This window comes from Onychostoma macrolepis, chromosome 03, assembly GCF_012432095.1.
Source record: "Onychostoma macrolepis isolate SWU-2019 chromosome 03, ASM1243209v1, whole genome shotgun sequence".
NCBI lineage: Eukaryota > Metazoa > Chordata > Actinopteri > Cypriniformes > Cyprinidae > Onychostoma > Onychostoma macrolepis.
The window spans coordinates 51,514,231-51,521,792 of record NC_081157.1 but is presented as its reverse complement, the minus strand read 5'-3'; the positions used below and the strand labels follow the sequence as shown (position 1 = coordinate 51,521,792).

Sequence of the window (7,562 nt, the reverse complement as noted above, 5' to 3'; positions counted from 1 at the left end):
AGAAAACACTCAGTCAGACATTAGAAGGTCCGCTCGTGAGAGAAGGCCACGCCATTTCCTCACATATGAGTCATTAGGTGAACCGTCAGTTCAGGCACACGCCACAGTTAACTCAATGACTGTTTACCCAGCACCTTATGTACCTGTCATAGAAGCGTCTCATCACACTACACCTGCACACTCACTCTTTCCATACATACCGCCTTATTGTATGCCATATCCGTATCCACTCCATTACCCTCAGACACCATACTTACCATATTCTTACCAAGTTCCAGCCACATACAGTCCACCTACTATGCTTGTTCATTGAATAGAGATTTGAGGATCAAAGTTAAGAGTTAAAAGGGTTTAACGGTTTTGACAAAGATTTTTGGAAATGTCAGGAGCCATTTTTTTTTTGTCAGGGAGCGTGTGATGCCCTATTAAATTGTTATCACATTTGTGGTAGTTTTTGTAATTTTATAAAGAAATGTTTGTTCTTAATTTTGTTCAGGGGTAATTAACCTGTGTCTACCATTCATTTGCACTAATATATTTTATATAGCGGGCAGGAGTAATTGTGGAGTTCGTCAGCAGGGGGCAGTGTGGTGCGTATTGTGCTTTCGGGGCATTACGTCAGTTTGTCCCATTTTGCGGTCTTTCTCTTTCTGCTGAGCGAGATGAGAAACGGACGCAGACTTTGCCTCTTTTCACTTATTTCTCCTGTTTCAGAGCGAGAGCATATAAGCCGTTTACACGATACCAGCCGGTACTTGTAACACAAACAGCAGGGGGTCCAGTAAGGGTCCAGTGGAGGCCTTCAGATGATTTCATGACCACAGACGTTAGAACCACAGATCTTGTGGCAGGAAGAGGAAGAGCAACAGATCTAAAGTGAAAGGAAAAAACCCCCAGCAGCTGCCATTTCCGTTTCTTTTGCCTGACAAAGCTCTCGACGGATTTCATTTAAAAACGTGATCTATTCGGGTTTTGTGCTGTTTTTTGTTTTCTAGCGTTATGTTGGATTTGTGACCTACAAGGAGTTATATTCTTCCGCAACCTCCGGTAAGATCTGTTGTTTTCCGAGTCAGGAAACCTTCTTAGGATCGTAAACTAAAGGACTATACTTTTAAAAAGTGGTTACTTTAAAGAGTTCACTTTGTGTCTGATATAACCCATTAGTTTTGTTGGTGTAAATCAACATACTGTAGGTTGATTCAGTGATATTAAATAATATATGTGACTTGAATATAACCAATTAATTTAGATGTTACATTATTTTCAGTGAAGGAAAATCACGGTAGGCCTAAAATTCGGAACTTAAGGCCAAATGCAATGATGAAGATTTCTCCAGGTTCCTCATTTTGGGTCAGTTTACATCAGGAAGATTTTGAGCCTCTGTTACAGGACTCATGTGTTTTGAAAACATAAACAGTTAGTCCTGGTGATATGTTCACTTTTTCATAAAAGCAAGAAACTTGGTACAAGTGTACAGGCCCTTGTCAAAAAATCCTATTGGAATTTCAGTTTATCCGTTATGATCTTACTGATCTTCTTCGAATCCTATTGGACATTGTGTTTTATTTGATGGGATTTTAATTTTTCCTGTAAGATGTTTTATTGATTTGTATCATATTGGACATTGTGATTTTTAAATGAAAATTCACTTTGTCCTGTAAGATCTTATTTGATTCTGTTAATTAATTACTTTTTAAGAGTAACCCTGCATGTGTGTACTTGACCCTCAATAAAAATGCAGCCTATATATGCATACACACAAATATAACTGAAATAACTGACATCATGTCTGTTGTAATTCTGTTTTTTGAGCACTGGGTGGAGTGTGGGCCTTAATGAGTATATAGGTAGGCAAAGAGTAAGAAAAGTCAGGTGTATAATTAGAGGGAGGCACAATATGAAAGTGGCCTGGGCCTGATTTGAGAAAATCGGATTTGTGCTGTTCAGACTGTCATAAGAAAATCAGATATGGGTCACATTTGGGCAAAAAGTCGGATTTGGGCCACTTCAGCCTGCAGTGTGAACCTAGTCTTAGTGAAGGCATCCGATGGGATTTTATGTGCACTGTGCAGAGGAACTGTGAGTTAAAATGACCTGTACGAGCTGTGTGATGAATAAATCTGATAAAGCAGTATTTGGAGGACGATTTTTCTTGTTTGGATCTCACGCGTCAGAAACCACCCTACAACACCTCAAGTGACAAAATGGCTATTTATGTCACTATACAAGTTTCTGCCCCATCAAGCCCCGCCCTAGCGCCGCCGCTGCTTATTCATGAAGACAAACAGCCCATGAAACCACACAGTCATAAGGCTAAACAACAATGGAAAACAGGGCTGTGCACAGGGGGGTGTCCCGGTGACTAGAGCCACTGACCCTTTGCCCTCATCGGCTGAGATGCCCCCCTCCCGTGGCTCAAAGCATTCAGTTACCGTGCCGCTAAAGATCCACACGAATCTGCTCCGTGTTTTCCCGCCGCTCCGCAGCATCACTCACAATCTGTGTGCCGCTCTCTGGAGAGTGGAGACGATAGTAACCTAAGGTCGTTCATTAACAGGTAGATAGCCAACATTACAATCCACATTACAGTCAATGGTTGATCCGCTGAATTAGTAATTTGGTAGTTTGTTTTTGTATTTCTGTCAGTAATGATTTGCTCTCGGTCTTCTAAAAGTGCTAACAACAAAATATCCACTTTCTTAGAATTAGAATGTCTAATCAAATCATTGTATCCGATCAGATCTGATATAAATTACACAAAATTTGCTGTTGTTGGCACACTTTGTAGACAAAAAAAAAAAAAAAAAAAAATGGCTTCACAAAAAAGAAGACACAGAGAAAGAGTGAAGGGAGGCTCTAAAGGAAGTTCAACATTGCAAACATGAATTCAAAGCTCCAGCAGGTAAATCATATAATATTTAGCAGTTTTTCACATTTCAATTCTTGTAATTAAGTGTATTTCCCATTATAATCACTTGTCTTGGTGCTAGTAATCTATAACACATCATATTTACAATATTTTATTACAGCCATATGGATAAAATGGATTACAGTATAATACTGCAAAGCAAATTACACTTAACTGCTGTATGTGAAATACCCCTAAATCCAAGATGATGTTTTAATAATTTAACAATGAAAATCCTACAAAGAATAATTTTAACTGTAAAATACTGATATAAATGCATTATCTTAATACATTTACAAATGAATAAGTCAAAATTGTTACGAATAAATATTTATTAAAACTGGCAGAAAGACATTGCAGGGCCTTTACTGGTAAAAATAAAAATGTCTGGTAAAAAATAGCATAGCATCACAAAATAACTACAAAAACCTGTTACATCACAAAAATAAGCCGTATAGAACATTAACTTTCTACAGAATTTGTATAATTTTGGTTAAAAAAAGGATTAAAATAAAATGCTGGAGTCACCATTATAACACAAATTCTGTTGTTTGAGCTTATGTTCTATTAAATTTAGAATATTCCTGCAAAAGACAATTTAATAAATACATACTGAAAGTCCATCAACTGTCTGAGATGAGCACACACACGAGGGTTGTCCCTCTTCTCTGAGACCTTTCCACTTGTTTTGCCTCTGTGTATCCGTCTTGTCTGCACATAAAAACAAGCAGAAGCTTTAGAATAAAGTTCAGTATTGAATGAAACTAGCTCAATAAAATAAATGTATAAATGCCACTTATAAAATACAATCAGCATTTACCAGTACTTAAACTAAATAAGTAACCTTTTTCACAAATTAAATTACTTGTTACCTTTGAAATAATTCAAGTGTGCAAAAGACGCCTGCTCCCGGGACGCCAGACTGAAGTTGTAATAAGACTCAAAATCCAGCCGCAAAGTTGAGGTATGAATTCACAACCATGTGACCCTCGAATAGGCCTAGTCAAGAGCCACTGGGTGCACCTGAAATTAATCAATATAAGCAATAATGTAACCTACAATACGGTATTTCAATATAAAATGTAAACTAAAATACAAGTTTATCAAATGATTTACAGAATTAATAAGAATTAATACATTACATAATATAATCAGCTTCAGAGAGTCTTGAAGCATCAAACATTTCTCCACATCAGCTGCTATTCTTTGCACCTACTAGAAATAAAGAAAATGATTTTGTGATTTCTTTAAATGCATTAATTACATTACATAAATGAGACCAAAATGAACACCCAAAAAGTCATATATTTTAAAATAAACAAATTCTTACATTTGATTAATAAATTCATTTATAACAATACATTGTAGAACTAACACCAATCAAATTAAATAATTTACAATGCAAAATTACAACTGTGTTATGACATTAATGTTTTACATTAATTTTTGAAATTACAAATAAGAAATGTTGTAAAATTGCAACTATATTTTTTAAATGTGAAACTAAACCGCCAGTAGGTGGCAGCAAATAATTTAATGAGTGAGTCAATTGAGTCATTCATTGAACCGATTTGTTCAGAATTCTGAATCATTCAGTAAAAACACCGCTGAGTTTTGCTTTGATCTTTGTTTGGAACGATTTTCGTTGGTGAAATAAAACAACAGTCAATATTGTGTCTAAAAAGTAAGTAACTTAATTTTAACTAATTATTTACTGAACTATGTAACATTTGCAATCATGATAAGAAAAACAGCTCGCTTATGCTACTTAATAATATCATATGTTATAAATAAACTCAACAGTTTGAACATTAAATATGATTAGGAACTATACTCCCATTCCGGTGTAATAATCAAGGAAGTTTTGATTTTGATTGAAGTTGGCCTGAAAGTAGTCCCCAGCTAGGGAACTAGTTATGATATAGCTGGGGACTACTTTCAGGCGCTGCGTAATATCACTGCGCCTGCTGCGGCCATGTTACGGCAGCAAACTTCCTTGATTATTACGCTGGAATGGGAGTATAGTTCCCCCACACCACCCACACCACTTTGCATAGACAGATAGCCCTAGGCTATTATTTTTAGGCCCACATTATTATTATTATTATTATTATTATTATTATCATCAGTAGCGGTAGGTAGGCCTATTATCATTACTAGGCTATTGTTATAATTGGCAGTAGCACCAGACTTCTAATGTGAGCTTGCAGACATTATTATTATTATTATATGAGTAGTAGTAGGCCTATCATCATTACTAGGCTATTGCTATATAATTATATAAAGTTACATGCTTTATTGTTGTTGTTGTTATTATTATTATCATCATCAGTATAGGCCTATTATCATTACTAGGCTATTGCTATAATTGGGAATTGGCACCAGACCTCTGATATTAATTTATGCTTTGTTATTGTTATTATTACTAGGCCTAATAGTAGGCATCATCTGCATTTTTTACAGAAGTTTGCAGGTAGGTGATGTTAATGTGAGACCTGAGCCTGCTTTGCCTTACAAAGAGATTTCATCCGGCCCGTGAGGCAGTTGGTCCAAAATAGTTAATTTGATGCAATGTCAGGGGGAAACGTGATTTCTACCGAGGGCTTCGATCGGGCCAATTTTCACGGCGTAGTTCAGACGCGGGCCGGGCCTGTTTTAGGCTTCTCTTTATTTTTATATTTTAGACATCCATCAATTAGTGATGAAAAAATTGCCGCGCTGGTGTAAACAACACGAGACTGTGCCGTGACTGTGAAGAGCGGCTCGACGGTGTTTAGAGTCTTAGAATTTTAGACGAAATAATGACTGTTTTGGTCTATTTTAGCAGCGAAAATAGATCCTATGAATCCAAACAAAGATCACAGCATAGAGCATCTCACAGCAACACTCAATCGTGTTTTGAATGATTCAGTGTTTTGAACGAATCGTTTGAATGAACGACTCAATGACTCTCTTTTTTTTTTAAATCAGTCCAAACACATTTTAATTTTTATTCAGGAGTTATGTATATACAAAACTATAACTTTTTATGACAGTAGTTTAGTGATAAAAAAAAAATTGCAATTTTTTTTTTTTCAGGTTTTTTTCCCTCCCATCCTGTAGCCTACTCGCGCCCCCCCCGGGAGAGTGTCCGCGCCCCACCGGTTGAGAACCACTGATCTATGCTAAGCTATGCTAAAAGTGCTATCGGAGATTGGCTGAATAGATTCCAAAACGGTAAAACTCAATTTATTAACTCTGGGGGAGTTGGAGAATGAGCCTATTTAAAAAAAGTGGAGTATTCCTTTAATGTCGAGTACAACTACAGTGGCAATAGACACAATTTCTCATTTACATGTAGTTTCTAATTATAGTAAGATGTCACATCAATTAGGGCCAGTGGAACACATATAAACAAATTAAATTTCACATATTTTGCTATTCATCAGTTATTTGGACAGATAGTAGTCGTTCGCACTGGGCATTACCTTAAAAGTTGGGTAAACACTACTTTAAATGCTCTCAATAAGAAAATTAAACTGCCAAAATGAGAAAAATGCATTTAGCCTAACTATGCTATGATAGCAATTTCCAGCTTACTGCACAGACCAAGGCCGCTTGTCTAAATGTCGTGATAGCAGGCTATTGTGACATGATATCGCTTATACATTAACTTAAATAAATTTAAAAGGATATATTTCTTAAGTAAAATTAAGTGAACTTACCAGGAATTATGAATAAAGTCTCTAATCTTCAATCGTCCTCGCGTTGCTCCAGTTGACTGGATTTCTGATTTGAACGATGCGCATGCAATCACATAATCCCAATTTTTTACAGTGTTGGCCTAAATACTTTAATAATAATAATATAAATGTTCTAAATAACTTGTTTATTGGTATATAATATAGATTTATGCTTTAAAATATTAAATTAAATGTCTAATACTCATAGGGGAGAGTGGGGTAAGATAAGCCATTTTTTACTTTATGTGGTCCTCAAGATAAGGCAAAATGACGCAGAAGTACAATGAAAGTATCCATCCTATCACCTAATGAAAGTATTCATTAAGTAGGTTCTAAAAATATGGTTTCTTATATATAAAAAAAGTGTTCCCATGGCTCAGTTTGCCCCGGATTAGGGGTAAATTGACCCGAGTCGAGTCAGTGGGTAAGATGCACCATCTGGGTGTAAAAATCACAATATTACTGCTTTTGCAGTATTTTTGGATCAAATAAATGCAGGCTTGGTGATCAGAAGATAATTCTTTAAAAAACTATTTTAAATCTGAATGAAAACATGTACCAACTAGTACCAATCATTTGTAATCTTTACAAGAATACCAAAATCATGTAATGAGCAAGTGTGCGTTTATTAGACAGTTTAATATCACGTCAGCTTTCAGAATCGGTGAATCTGCTGCAGTCATTCCATCACATCTGGAGCGGAGACCTGAACCAGGAAGTTGGTCACCAGATAACACGGAAACCAGCTAACTGTAATATAGCCCAAATGTGGCCCATATGGACCCACAAATAAACAATAATGGGCAACCTAACTGCGGCCCACAGTTTTATCCAAGCTGGGGCCCACATTCAGCCCATCAAAGAGCCATGCCCAGTTGACGCCCATATAGCCCAGATAAATCCCATGTGGACATGTTGGCTGGGCTGAGGTG

At 36.4% G+C, this 7,562-nt stretch overlaps 1 protein-coding gene across 3 annotated transcripts in view; it reads left to right on the top strand.

Moving 5' to 3' along the window:
- The first annotated feature begins 641 nt into the window (after positions 1-641).
- Positions 642-7,562, top strand: part of LOC131536168 (butyrophilin subfamily 1 member A1-like) — a 293,670-nt gene continuing 286,749 nt past the window's right edge. Inside the window, exons 1-3 of one of the 3 annotated variants that reach the window (XM_058768912.1) lie at positions 642-1,047; positions 1,268-2,902; positions 5,987-6,124. The gene's annotated coding sequence lies outside the window, so the exon portion shown is untranslated. The remainder of the gene's footprint in view (positions 1,048-1,267; positions 2,903-5,986; positions 6,125-7,562) is intronic. The other 2 variants (XM_058768913.1, XM_058768911.1) reach the window with 2 other exon arrangements.